The sequence below is a fragment of the Scyliorhinus canicula genome, chromosome 13 (genome assembly GCF_902713615.1).
Source record: "Scyliorhinus canicula chromosome 13, sScyCan1.1, whole genome shotgun sequence".
Taxonomy (NCBI): Eukaryota; Metazoa; Chordata; class Chondrichthyes; order Carcharhiniformes; family Scyliorhinidae; genus Scyliorhinus; species Scyliorhinus canicula.
The window spans coordinates 94,954,876-94,970,121 of NC_052158.1; positions in this window are offsets into that span (position 1 = coordinate 94,954,876).

Genomic DNA, 15,246 nt, shown 5'->3' on the forward strand with positions numbered 1-15,246 from the left:
CCGGCAAGTTCCCCGCTTCTCCCTGGTTTAGCCCACACTTCTTTTTGCACTGGGGAGCTGAACTCTGAAATCACGCTGCCATTTTGAAAGGGTGCCCCGACCTCTACGTGAGCTTGTGGTTACCCCCCCCCCCCCCCCAACACATGGTCAATGTTACCTGCCACATGCATGGACAATTAACCCCCCCCCCCCCCCCCCCAAGTGAGGACATCCCACTATGGGGTCTGTGGGGGTTCACCCCTCCAGGCCCCCCCAAGATCCCTTAGAGCACCCCCTCCCTTCTAGGACCCCCACCCATTACCAACTTCCCGGCGGCCCATACTGTGGCAGATTACAGAATCTGAGATTCGTGGGCTTGCCTGAGGGGGCGGGGGGATCCCGAGGCCGACAGTACTTCATGAAGGTGTTGGTTGAGTTGTTGGGCGAGGGGGTGATGACCCCCCCCCCCTCCCGGTATGAACTGGAGGGGGGTCACTAGTCACTCAGGCCCAAGCCGAAGGGCGGTCATCATTTGTTTCCATAAATTCCATCTTTAGGAGAAGGCCCTGAGTTGGGTGTAACAAAGGTGTGAGATGTAGTGGAAAGGAGATGGTATTTGTATATACCAGGACTTAACTGTGGAGTTGGCAAGAAGGCGGGTGGCCTTTGGTTGGGTGAAGACGGCACTCTACAGTAATGGTGTGAGGTTCAGCATTGTCTACCTGGTGAAGCTGAGGTGCGAAAGATGGGGAGATGGAATCAATAAAAGCAAACTACCGCGGATGCTGGAATCTGAAACGAAAACGAAAATGCTGGAAAATCTCAGCAAGTCTGGCAGTATCTGTAGGGAGTGAAAAGAGCTAACGTATTGAGTCCGATGACTCTTTTTCAAAGATGGAATCGATACTGGGAGAGCTGTTTTCAAGAAGAAATGGATGGGGCGATTCTGGGAGGGGGGTGGGTGGAAGGTTTCAATAGCAATAAAGGGACGAGGCAGGTAAGGCCCGATGGGCAGGACCCAAGGTAATGATGATGGTGGATGAGAATAGTAACATGGAATATGAGGGGGCTAGGAAGGCTGGTGAAGAGGTTGAGGAACTTCACACTTTCGAGGGATTTCAACTTTGAGTTGGTAGAGGTGGCGGAGGTGTTTGTGAAGACCAAAGGACCGGTTAAAATGAGAGATGGGACTGACTGGATTGAATGGAGGGGTGCAAAATGCTGTGTACAACCTTATCTCTCATTTCTTGTTTCAGGATGTGTATTTGTGGGGGCAACAGTTTGTTTGGTTTTGGGGTTAATGGATGGGGAAGGATAGTGACCCTCCACTATGGGTCACAGTGGGTATGAGAATATTGGGCTTTTGGAGTGATGGCAGTTTTTCTGGGGCGGTGTCACAAGCGAAGGTTGTCTAGTGAACAGAAGTGTGGAGGGAGGAGCCACGGTCATTGGAATCTGATCAAACAGGTTTCTGTGGGCCTGAAGTACCCAAAGTTGGGTGAAGAGGACAGGGCCGGCCGGTGGGGGAGCAGGAGGTGAATGGAGCAATTTGGAGGATGCAGCCAGGCAAGGCGGTGGGGCCGGATGGCTTCCCAGTTGATTACGTTTTAAAATAATAAATTTAGAGTACCCAATTATTTTTTTCCAATTAAGGAGCAATTAAGTGTGGCCAACCCACCTAACCTGCACATCTTTGGGTTGTGGGGGTGAAACCCACGCAGATACGGGGTGAATGTGCAAATTCCATGTGGACAGTGACCCAGGGACAGGATCAAACCCGGGTCCACCGTGCTGTAGGCAGCAATGCTAACCACTGCGCTAACATGCCGCCCTCCCCAGTGGAATACTATAAGACGTTTAAGGATAAGTTGGCGCGGCTGATGGTGGGAATGTTTGAGGATGGAATATGTAGGGGGGGTCTTGACACAGACATTGGGGTAGGCTTCGATTTTCTTGCTGCTAAAGAAGCATAACGACCAGGTGGAGTGTGGGTCACATAGGCCATATCCCTATTGAATGTAGATGCAAAGGTTCTGGCAACAAGGTTGAAGGGGTGCCTCCCGAAGGTGATAGAAGAGGATCAGATTGGGTTCATGAAAGGAAGGCACCTGTTTTCAAATGTGAGGAGACTCTTAAATGTGATCCTGTCTCCGGGGGAGGGAAAGGAGATGGAGGTGGTGGTGGCACTGGATGCAGAGATGGCATTTGATCGGATAGAATGGGGTTATTTGATGGCGGTGCTGGGAAGATTTGGAATCGGGCCGAGATTCACAGCGTGGGTACGACTGTTGTATAAGGGGCCGATGGTAAGCATTTGCACTAGCAATGTGAATTTGGGGTACTTTTCTCTGCACCAGGCTACAAGGCGGGGTGTCCCATGTTTCCCACCACTGTTTGGACTGGCTATAGAGTCCTTAGCCATTGCGCGAAGGTGCTTTGGGTTGTGGAAGGGAGTAGTGAGGGGGAGGAGTTGGGGGCGGAATAGGGTATCCTTATATTCTGATGATCTATTATTGAACATTTCAGAGCCCGAGCACGTCGGTGGGCAGTATAATGGGGCTGCTCCAAGGATTTGGGTCGTTCTCGGGTATAAACTGAACTTGGGCAAGAGCGAGTAGTTTGTGTGTCCCAGCCGAGAGTGGGGGTGGGGTTGGGAGGGGCTGCCATTTCATTTGGCGGCAACCCACTTTAGGTACTTGGGGGGTGCAGGTTGCACGGGATTGGGGTGGGCTCTGAACCTATAATTGGCCTGGTTTAGGAGGGTGGTCTTACACAGAGGGTGATAGTTTGGGAGGAGGGGTGGGGCTAGGCCTCCCAAACATACTATGCTATTATTGGGTGGCGAATGTGGAGAAAGTGCAGGACTGGGCTAAGAAGGGGGAGACCCAATGGGTTAAGATGGAGGAGGGTTGGACTTCCAGTGTGGACCATGGAGTAAGTGATCACATACAAGGCAGGTCCTGCCCAAGGTTACAGAAAAGAGCTCTTTTTAATCAATACGGAGTTGAATTTTGGTGAAAAGATGTAGGTGAATGTTGGAGGAGTACTTTTCCCCAGGAATGGTATGTCTCTTCGTTACCAGACTCAGCAGAAACAGTGACGGATTTGGCTGGTGCTGCAGCAAAGCCTCTTCAAGCATACAGGTAGGGGAAGGGCAAGCTCAAAGGCTTCAAACTGACTTGAGGAAGAACTGTGAAAAGATCTCGCAAAGGCCATTGAAGAAGCAGTGACGAGACTTCCGGTGGTGGTCATGGAGGAGTAGGTCGCGCATTCGGCAGCTCCCGTCTGGAACGGACTCGGACTTTTTTCGCAGACTTTTTGGGGCAGATTAGTGAAACGAACACTGCCAAAAGGATTTCCTCTTTTTTTTAATTAATAAATTTAGTGTACCCAATTAATTTTTTTCCAATTAAGGGGCAATTTAGTGTGTTCAATCCACCTATCTTGCACATCTTTGGGTTGTGGGGGCGAAACCCACACAAACACGGGGAGAACGTGCAAACTCCACACGGACAGTGACCCAGAGCCGGGATCAAACCTGGGACCTCGGCGCTGTGTGGCAGCTGTGCTAACCCACTGCACCACCGTGCTGCCCTAGGATTCCCTCTCTTGTATGGTAGCTGGATCAGGATGATGTGTTTAAGCCCCAACAGACAGAAGTGTGCGGAACGGGCACCGAGGCACGGCATGGTGGCCAGTATAGACCAGGATGCATCGGCGCAGTGCTCACAGGAGCAAAAGGAGTTCCGTAGGGGCTGCTTTGCTGGTCTTAAAAAGGACATGCTGGCCCGGATGAAGGCATCAATAGACCAAATGATCGCAACTCAGGCGACATAATGGAATGTGATTAAGGAGATGGAGAAAAAGCTATCCGACCATGAGGCTGAGTTGGTCGTATTGCCTCTTAAGGTGGAGGCGCAGGATGACCTCCACAAGAAGTGGCAGAAGAGGTGGAGGACCTAGAAAACAAGTCCAGGAGACAGAACCTGAAAAGTGTGGGCCTCCCTGAAGGTGTGGAGGGGTCGGATGTGGGAGCATTTGTGTCCAAGGTGCTGGAGGCGCTGACAGGGAGGGGGGTATTCGCTCAACCCCTGGAGCAGGACGGGGCGCACGGAGCCCTCGCAAGGAAGCCCAAGGCGAATGAACCGCTGAGGGCCACGGTGGTGAGATTTCATTGTTTTCGGACAAGGCATTGGTCTTGCGGTGGGCAAAAAAAGAACGGAGTAGCAGGTGGGAGAACAGCGTTATACGCATCTACCAGGACCTGGGTGCGGAGCTGGCCAAGAGGCGTGCTGGATTCAACCGGGTGAAGGCGACCCTCTTCAGCAAGGGGGTGAAATTTGGGATGCTACACCCAGCGAGGCTATGGGTCACGTACAAGGAATAGCATCACTATTTTGAGACGCCGGACGAGGCGTGATCATTCGTCAAACAAGAAAAGCTGGACTCGAATTAAAGGACAGTTAAGCTTTTGTGGAATGCGGCAGTGGGGCTGGGTAATGTCATAATATCCTCTCGTATATAATGAGATGCAGACAGGCAGTGATTGACACATAGGATGACCAATGAACACACAACACAGAACAACCAATCACCAGACAAGACACCACCACAATTAAGACTCCCGCTCTTTTCGGGACCCAGAGATAGTCAGAGTGCAAAGGTCAGTGAACATTATTGCCATGTGGTAGCTAGTAAGTCTGGTCGAACCAGTAAGAGGTTGTCAGTAGGATTAGTAGAGTGTCAACCCACAGCTGACCATGTACAGCCATTCATAGTTTAAATAAAACCGTGTTGGATCATCTCCGGTGTTAGACGTTTGTTTCTAGCTTCCCTGCATCCAGTTGCAGTCGACGTCAAAGCAGCCCGCCTAACACATCATGGTACCAGAGTAGTATTAATCCTGCCGAACCTACATCGAGTAAATCTGCAACGACCAGAAAACGGCCATCCAGCGACATGGAAAACATCCATCCTCCCCTGCATCTCCGGCAACCTCGCCGTCAATTGGAAGATCTTCAAGCAAAAGTTCCTCCTGTATATCGAGGCCTCCGACCTCGAGGCAGCATCAAATGCAAGGAAGATCGCGCTATTTCTCTCGACCGCGGGGGATCACGCCATCCATATCTACAACTCGCTTACGTTTGCCAATGGCGAAGAGAAGACAAAGTTTAAAACGGTCCTGCTGAAATTTGACAGCCACTGCGACATTGAAGTGAATGAGAGCTTTGAACGGTACATCTTCCAACAGAGACTTCAGGGTAAGGAAGAACCTTTTCAGTCCTTCCTGACCCAGCTCCGCATCCTGGCGCAGTCATGCAATTACGGCTCAGCGGCTGATTCCATGATCCGGGATCAGATGGTTTTCGGGGTCCACTCCGATTCCCTTCGGCAGCAGCTCCTTAAAATAGACAGCTAACTCTCTCCATCGCTATTGAGACGTGCGTGGTCCATGAGCATGACAAGAATCGTTACTCTCACATCAGGGCGGCTGAAAATGAAAAACTGGCCTCCCACAAGGCAGAACGGGTGCAAGTCATTGAAAAAATGCAAGGCCTGAGCATCGAGGAGAGTGGCCATTTTGCGCACTTTTCCCAGGTCCCGATGCATGCGTGCCACAGCCGGGTGGACGACGAGGCCGACAACCCTAATGCACAGGCGCGTACATTGGCCGACCGGACTGCGCATGCGCATTGGCGCACGGAACGTGCTGACGTCAGCGTTATGACGTGTCCGAATTGTGGCTCCCCCATTTAAAGTGGCAATGTCCAGCCAAAGGACAGCGATGCCAACAGTGTGGGAAGCCTGGCCATTATGGGGTCTGCTGCAGGTCCGCTCCACCGATTATCAGTCGGCAGTCTGAGATACGGCGCAGAAGTATCCGTTCGGTACAACAGGCATGCAGGATACTGATCCCGACAGCCCAATGGATCCCAATTCTAATTGCCTCGAATCTCCATATCAGGTGGGCATCGTAACCACATGCGAGCTGGTCCCCACTGCGCCGGCAACCCCCCTTTCGATCCTCAGTGTGGATCCCGACGATGAGTGGTATGCCATCCTCACAGTCAACCAGGCGCGCATCTGATTTAAACTGTACACCGGCACATCTGCGAACCTCATATCGCAGTCAGATCTCGACAGCATCTGTGACCGACCAAGCATTCTTCCACCAGCATGCCAACTCCTCAACTACAATGGCAATGCCATAGCTGCCAGTGGATTGTGTCAGCTCGGGGTATCTCACAAGTAATTGAAGGAAACTTTACGATTCGAGATTGTTCGTCCTGGCAGGGCGTCCCTGCTCGGTGCTCCCGCCTGCAAGCTCCTGAATCTGGTCCAGCGAGTCCACACCATGTCCTCGACACTGGCGACCACCTCGACCAATGAGAATCTCCAGGCCGAAATAGACAACATCCTCATGCAATACCACAACGTGTTTGATGGAATGGGCACGCTTCCATATCGCTACAAAATTCTGCTAAAGCCGAACGCCACCCCAGTGATCCATGCACCACGCCAGGTGCAGGCTCCTCTCAAGGGATCGCCTCAAAAAGGAGCTGCAAGACCAGGCCATCATCTCAAGGGTCACGGAACCAACAGACTGTGTTAGCTCCATGGTATGCGTCAAAAAACCCTCTGGTGAACTCCGCATTTGTATTGATCCCAAAGACCTGAACCGCAATATCATGCGGGAGCACTACTCAATCTCGAAACATGAAGAGTTGACAGGTGAGATGGCTCATGCCAGGTTCTTCACCAAGCTATACGCCTCCCGGGGTTTCTGGCAAATACAACTGGACGCGTCCAGTCGGAAGCTGTGCACGTTCAACACCCCGTTTGGCCGCTATTGCTACAACCGCATGCCCTTTGGTATCATCAGCTTCCGAAGTATTTCATCGCATCATGGAGCAAATGATGGAGGGCATTGAGGGGGTGCGAGTATATGTGGACGACGTGATCGTCTGGTCCACAACGCCCGTCTCAGACAGGTCTTCCAGCGGATTCATGAAAATGGCCTCCAGCTCAACAGGGCCAAATGCTCGTTTGGTCAATCCGCTATCAAGTTCCTGGGTGACTACATTTCACAACACGGGGTGCAACCTGACGCTGACAAGGTGTTGGCGATCAACGCCATGAAGACTCCGGAGGACAAGAAGGCGGTCCTCCACTTCCTCGGGATGGTGAATTTTCTCGGGAAATTCATTCCCAATCTGGCAGCCCACACCACGGCCCTCCGGCATCTCGTAAAGAAGTCAACAGTCTTCCAGTGGCTGCCCGCACATGAAAAGGAGTGACTTGAGCTAAAGGCAAAGCTGACCACAGCCCCAGTACTGGCATTCTTTGACCCAATCAGGGACACCAAGATATCTACTGACGCTAGCCAGGACGGCATTGAGGCTGTGCTCCTCGTCCTGGGCTCCAGGGCCATGACGCCATCCGAGCAACGGTATGCCCAGATCGAGAAGGAGTGCTTGGGTCTCCTGACAGGAATAGTCAAGTTTCATGATTACGTACCTGGCCTGCCGAAGTTCACGGTGGGAACAGACCATAGGCCTTTAGTCCACATAATCCAGAAGGATCTAAATGACATGACGCCTCGGCTACAGCACATTCTTCTTCGTCTTCGCCGATGTGATTTCGAACTTGTCTACACACCGGGTAAGGAGCTGATCATCGCAGATGCCCTATCCAGGTGCATCACCATGCCGTGTGAACAGGGCGACTTCATCTGCCACATAGAGGCACAGCTGCAGTTGTGTGCCAGCAACTTACCAGCCACTGATGAATGTGTGGTCCAAATACATGAAGAAACTGCCAAGGATCCTCCACTGCAGCGCGTGTTGCAACAGCCCATGGATGGCAAAAGCGGCAGTGTCCCCAGTTCTTTAACGTAATGGATGAATTAACGGTCATTGAAGGAGTCCTTCTTATACTGGACAGGATCGTCATTCCTCAAAACATGTGAGCTGTGGTGCTCGGGCAGATCCATGAGGGTCACCTTCGGGTCAAAAAATGTCGACGCAGAGCTTGGGAGGCGGTTTATTGGTCAGGTATCAACCAAGACATTGCTAACACAGTCCTCAGCTGCCCAACCTGCCAGAAGTTTCAACCGGCTCAGCCCAAAGAAACACTGCAACAGCACGAGCTTGTGACCTCTCCATGGTCTAAAGTGGGGGTAGACCTCTTTCACGCCAGTGGGCGTGATTACGTGATCCTGGTCAACTACTTCTCCAGCTACCCGGAGGTGGTGAAATTGTCGGACCTTGCGTCTAGGTCCGTCATCAAAGCCTGCAAAGAGATGTTTGCCAGACATGGGATACCACTCACAGTAATGAGTGACAACGGTCCGTGGTTTTGCAGACACATCACTTCTAGTCCCCATTACTCGCAATGAAACGGGAAGGCTGAAAAAGGGGTCCATATCATCAAGTGGTTGTTGTGCAAGGCTGCAGACTCAGCATCCAATTTCAACTTGGCGCTGCTGGCCTACAGGGCGGCCCCTCTGTCGACTGGTTTGTCTCTGGCGCAGATGCTCATGAACCGCAACTTGAGGACAACTGTTCCAGCCATCCATATTCCAGACCTTGACCACCTCACGGTGCTGCAAAAAGTGCATCGATCCAGGGACCAGCAGGAGATCGCGTATGATGCTCATGCCATGGATCTGCCTGCGCTGGCTCCCGCCGATGTTGTTCATGTCCAGTTGCCTGAGGGTGGTTGGTCGGCCCCAGCTGTTGTTATCAGGAAGGCCGCCCCAAGGTCTTTCATTGTTCAATTGGCTGATGGCTCCATTCTCCGGCGCAACAGGAGGGCACTGCGGAGACTTTCCTGCCCACCGCCTAACCGCATTGCTCCGCCGTCTATCGTGCCTCCTCCGGACGTTTCCTGCCACGAGGACACCGATCTGCCATCGATCCCGCCTGACCACGACACCGCCGCAATGCCAGCAATCTCGCCTGTCCAAGTGCCAGCGTCTCCTGCTCCACCTCTGCGGCGATCGCCCAGAATTCGGCGCCCGCCTCAAAGACTGAATCTATAGACTTTACTTTTGTAAATTTCATTCAGTTTGCTCCGTATCTGCACGATAGACATCTTCCCATGTACATATGTTCGTTAACCAACCATTTGTACATAGTCAGGCATGTATATAAATTCATGTTTCATAACTTATTTTTTAAAAAACGGGGGGAGATGTCATATATCCACTCATATATATAATGAGATGCAGACAGGCATCGATTGACACATAGGATGACCAATGAACACAGAACAACCAATCACCAGACAAGACACCACCACTATAAAGCTCACAGGGCATTAAGACTCCCGCTCTTTTCGGGACCCAGACACTGAGACAGAGTGCACAAGTCAGTGAACGTTATTGCCATGTGGTAGCTAGTAAGTCTGGTCGAACCAGTCAGAGGTCGTCAGTAGGATAAGTAGAGTGTCAACCCACAGCTGAACATGTACAGCCGTTCATAATTTAAATAAAACTGTGTTGGATCATCTCCGGTGTCAAGACGTTTGTTTCTAGCTTCCCTGCATCCAGTTGCAGTCAATGTCAAACCAACCCGCCTAACACATTAGGTAACAAGGTACCGTTTCTAATCTAAGATTGTATACAATGTTGGGTGCGTATAAGGGCTGTGGTGGTGGCTGGAGGGTGCAGTGTTTTCGGCAAAGTTGAGATACGACCGCGGGTGGGGGCCTTGTACTTAATTCGATTTTTCGGGACGTTAGAGCGTTGGTTCAATAAGTATCTCCTCACGGGGCAACGTTAGTATCTTCTGATTATTTTTCGTTTCGTATTGCTATTCACTCACTGGGGCTGGAGAGGTAGTTTAATTGGTTTATTCATGTGGGGAGAGGGGTCCGGACAATGAGGCGACAGTCTGATTGGCGCCATGGGCGGGAGCTGCCGGGGTCAGCATGGGTGAGCTGACTCTCGAGAGCATAGTAGTGGGGGAGGGGGGTGAAGCAAGTGCTCAGCTGGTGCTTGCCGAGGGGTTTTGGGTCGGTGGGGGGGGGGGTGATGTTGCTTTGCTGACAGAGGAGGTATCAATTTCGGGGAACCAATTGATGGTCGGGGGCGGTGGCTCCCTGTGGGGGCGCTCGAGGAAGCGAAGGGGGCGGGCTTGAGGTTGGCCAAAAAAGGGCGATGGCTAGGCGGGGTGGGGGGGGGGGGTAGCCCCCCATCCAGGCTGATCATGTGGAATGTGAGGGGTTTAAATGGGCCGGTCAAAAGAGCGCGCATTCGTGCATCTACGCATCTAAAGGGGTTAAAGGCAGACGTAGCAATGCTTCAGGAGACACATTTAAAGGTCGCAGATCATACGAGATTGAGAAAGGAATGGGTAGGCCAGATGTTCCATTCAGAGCTGGATTCGAAGATCGGGGTGGGGGCGGGGGGGGTAGCAATTCTGATCAGTAAGTGTGTGGCATTCGAGGCTGGGAGAATTGTGGCAGATAAGGGGGGCAGGTATATAATGGTGAGTGGACAGTGGGAGAGGGTCCAGGTAGTGTTTGTGAATGTCTACGCTCCGAATTGGGATGATGTGGAATTTATGAGATGCATGCTCGGCAAAATCCCGGACTTAGAGTCACACAACCTGATCATGGGGGAGACTTTAACACAGTCATTGACCCCATTGACCAGTCGAAGTCCAGGACAGGGAAGCGACCGGCAGCGGCTAAGGAACTGAAGGGTTTTGTGGAGCAGATGGGGGGGGAGGGGTTGGATCCCTGGAGGTTCACACGGCCGAGAGCGAAGGAGTTCTCTTTTATTTCTCCAACGTTCATAAGGTTTATTCCCGCATAGACTTCTTTGTCTTGAGCAGGGTGTTAATCCCAAAGGTGGCAGGGACAGAATACTCAGCAATCACAGTCTCGGACCATGCCCTGCACTGGGTGGACATGCGGCTTAGTGAGGAGAGAGGGCAGCGCCCACTCTGGAGACTGGATGTGGGGCTGCTGGCAGACGAAGAGGTTTGCGAACGGATGAGCAGGAACATCCAGGATTACCTGGAAACAAATGATACGGGTGAGGTAGCAGCGACAACGGTCTGGGAGGCTCTGAAGGCAGTTGTCAGAGGGAAGCTCATCTCAATTCGATCCCATAGGGAAAAGAGAGAAAGAGCGGAGAGGTAGAGACTGATGGAGGAGATACTCCGAGTTGATAGGAGATACGCGGAGGCCCCCCGAGACGGAGCTACTGAGGGAGTGGCAGAGTCTGCAGGCAGAGTTTGAACTGCTGACCACGGGGAAAGCAGTAAAACAACTGAGGAAGGCAAGGGGGGCAGTCTGAGTCTGGGGAGAAAGCTAGTAGAATGCTGGCACACCATCTTCCAAAGAGGGAGGCGGGGGATTAATGAATAAGGAGAGTAACATGGTCTTGGATCCGGGGGGGGGGGGGGGGGGGGGGGGGGGGGGGGGGGGGGGGGGGGGGGGGGGGGGGGGGGGGGGGGGGGGGTGAACGGAGTCTTTAAAGAGTTCTATAGTAAATTATACGAGTCGGAGCCCCCGACGGGAGCTGAAGGGATGAGGCAATTTTTGGACCAGTTGAGGTTTCCAAAGGTGGAAGAGCACCTGGTGGAAGGGCTGGGGGCCCCGATTGAATTGGAGGAGATTGTCACGGATATAGAGGGCATGCAATCGGGTAAAGCCCCAGGGCCAGATGTTACCAAGTAGAATTCTACAAGAAATTTTTGGAAATATTGAGCCTATTCCTGATGAGGACCTTCAATGAGGCTAGAGAGAAAGGAACCCTCCCTCTAACAATGTCACAGGCCTTGATCTCACTCATTCTTAAACGAGGGAAGGACCCGGAACATTGCGGATCATACAGGCCGATTTCATTTTAAACGTGGCTGCCAAATTGCTAGCTAAGATTCTGTCCACAAGAATTGAGGATTGCATCCCAGGGGTGATAGAGGAAGACCAGACTGGGTTTGTTAAAGGCAGACAACTCAATACCAATGTCCAGAGACTTTTGAATTTTATTATGATGCACTCAGAGGCAGGGGAGGCGGAGGTGGTAACAGCGATGGACGCAGAGAAAGCCTTTGACGGGGTGGAGTGGGTGTACCTGTGGGAAACGCTGGGGAGGTTCGGGTTTGGTGAAGGCTTTATTGGCTGGGCAAAATTGCTGTACCAGGCGCCTGTAGCAAGTGTATGTACAAACCGGCTGAGGGTGGGGTACTTCGAGCTTCACCGGGGAACGAGGCAGGGGTGTCCCCTCTGCCCGTTACTATTTGCCCTAGCTATAGAACCGCTAGCTATGGCGCTGAGTGCCTCGAGGGGCTGGCGGGGACTGGTTCGGGGGTGGGGGGAGGTGGAACATCGGGTCTCGCTATACGCGGATGATTTGCTCCTGTGGAGGCGATGGGGGAGGTTCTGCGGATCCTGAGGAAGTTTGTTAGTTTTTCAGGGTACAAACTGAACATGGGAAAGAGCGAGTTGTTTGTGATGAAGGCCAAGGGGCAGGAGGAGAGACTGAAAGAGCTGCTGCTCAGGATGGTGGAGAAAAGTTTTTGTTACCTGGGTATACAGGTGGCCAGGAAATGGGATGCCCTGCACAGGCTCAACCTGACCCGGTTGGTTGAGCAAATGGAAGAGGACTTTAAAAGGTGGGACGTGCTCCCGCTGTCACTGGCAGGGAGGGTGCAGACGGTGAAAATGACTGTTTTCCCCAGTTTTTTGTTTCACTTTCAGTGCCTCCCCATCTTCATCCCTAAGGCCTTTTTTAAGCGGGTGAGTAGGATCATTTTGGGCTTTGTGTGGGCAAATAAGACCCCGCGAGTAAGGAGATCGCTGTTGGAGCGCAGTCCGGGGGGGGGGGGGGGGGGGGGGGGGGGGGGGTTGGCGCTGCAGAACTTTCGCAACTTCTACTGGGCGGCCAATGTAGCTATCATTAGAAAGTGGGCGATTGGAGGGGGGGGGGGGTGCGTTGGGAGCAGCTGCAGGCGGCGTCAGGTAAAGTTACTAGTCTGGGAGCTTTGATAACGGCTCCTTTGCCGTTCTCGCCAACCCGTTTCTCCACACGTCCGGTGGTGATGACAACACTGCGGATTTGGGGACAGTGGAGGATGTACAAGAAGGTGGTTTCTGCAGGGATTTTAGTGGGTGCCTGGAACTTGCTTACGGAGGAGGTGGTGGAAGCAGGGACGATAGTGACATTTAAGGGGTATCTTGACAAATACATGAATAGGAAGGGAATAGAGGGATACGGACTCAGGAAGTGTAGAAGATTTTAGTTTAGATGGGCAGCATGGTCGGCACAGTCTTGGAGGGCCGAAGGGCCTGTTCCTGTGCTGTACTTTTCTTTGTTCTTTGTTATTTGTGGTGGGAGCATCGGTCTGAACCCCGATATGTAACAACCATGGGTTTGTCCCGGGTAGGGTGGATGGTGGGTTCCACAGCAGGCAGAGGGCAGGCATCAGAAGGATTGGAGATCTGTTCATAGATGGAAGCGTTCCCAGTTTGAAGGCGCTAGAGGACAAATTTAATCTGCCGCCAGGAAACGCCTTTAAATATCTGCAAGTACGAGCCTTCCTGGAAAAAACAGGTAGTGCCCTTTCCGACACTGTATCCACTGAGGATACAGGACAGGGTGGTCTCCAGCACCTGGGTCGGGGAGGGGAAAGTGTCGGATATCTACCAGGAACTACAGGAGGCAGAGGAAACCCCGGTGGAGGAGCTCAAGGGGAAGTAGGAGGAGGAGCTAGGTGAGGAGTTGGAAGTGGGTCTGTGGGCAGAGGTCCTGGGCAGGGTTAATTTCTCCTCATCATGTGCCAGGCTCAGTCTTATTCAATTTAAGGTGGTCCACCGGGCACACATGACGGCAGCAAGAATGAGCAAGTTTTCTGGGGTAGAAGACAGTTGTACGAGGTACAAGGGCAGCCCTGCAAACCATGTCCACATGTTTTGGGCATGCCCGGAGCTTAGAGAGTTGTGGCAAGGGTTCCCGAGGGCAATGTCCAAGGTGCTTAACACACGGGTGGTGCCATGTCCAGAGATAGCGATCTTTGGAGTGTCAGGGGACGAAAGAGGCCGACGTCTTGGCCTTTGCCTCTCTAGTAGCCAGGAGACAGTTTGTTAATGTGGAGGGACTCGAAGCCCCCGAGTGTAGAGACTTGGGTTTTTAAAAAAATGTTTTTATTCTCCATTTTCACATTTTCCTTCCAAATTTACACCCCACCCACAAACAGTAAACGGTAACAAATACAAAATCAATCCCCTTAACAATAACAACGATCCCATCCTCCCACCACCTCAAACAACGACCCACCTGTCAATATATGCATCCAATAAAACAAACCCTCCCACGGTGGAAACAAAAAACAAAGGAGAAAAAGAAAAAGGAGTCCGGAACTACCCACGGTGACCATGGAGTCCACCCCGCCACCCCCCCCCCCTCCCCCCCCCCCGCCCCCCCCAACATTCAACGCCGTCCAACCTCTGAAAGAGTATCGTACGTGATACCCAAGAATTGTAAACCCCACACCCTCTCCAACTCCTCCCATCCACTGCCTCTTGTAAAACTCCTCCTCCCAACCTCGGTTCCTTCCCCCCAACTTTCCACCCCGTCTAGACCACTTGGACCTGTGCTGCCAGGCTCCAATGGCTGCAGCCCCTCCCCCCACCTCACCCCCGTTCACTGGCCGGTTTAAACCGGCCAGCGCGGAGGCCCCCGCCGGGTCCCTTTCCCCCTTGGACCTAGGGCCCTTTTCCTAGGGCCCTAGGAAAGCCCAGGAAACCCCTTTTAGCACACACACCCCGCATGTCAACCTACACTCCAAAGAGCCTTCACTTCGAGTGCAAGTCCCATCACTCCCCTTGTCCAAATATATACAACATTGGCTTCTTTAGCCCATACCCCCGCACGCAATGAAACAAAAAAGAAGAAAATACAGTCCCAAGGTTACATCGGCACATCTCAATTTCTCAGTTCTGCCACAGTCCTTCTGCCTTCGCAAACTCCTCCGTTGCTTCCACCGTTCCAAAATAAAAGTCCTTGAGCTTATAAGTCGCCCTCAGCTTTGCTGCCGCACTGCACCTTGCTAATGTACAGTGCCCTCTTCACCCGGTTGAAAGCAGCCCGCCTCCTCGCCAGCTCCACCGTAAAGTCCTGGTATACACGTATACCAGCTCCAGCCCACTGCATCACCCGCTTCTGCTTGGCCCAGGACAGGACCTTCTCCTTCACACTGCACCTATGGAAGCACAGAGTCACTACCCTTGGCGGCTCACTCGCCTTTGGTACAG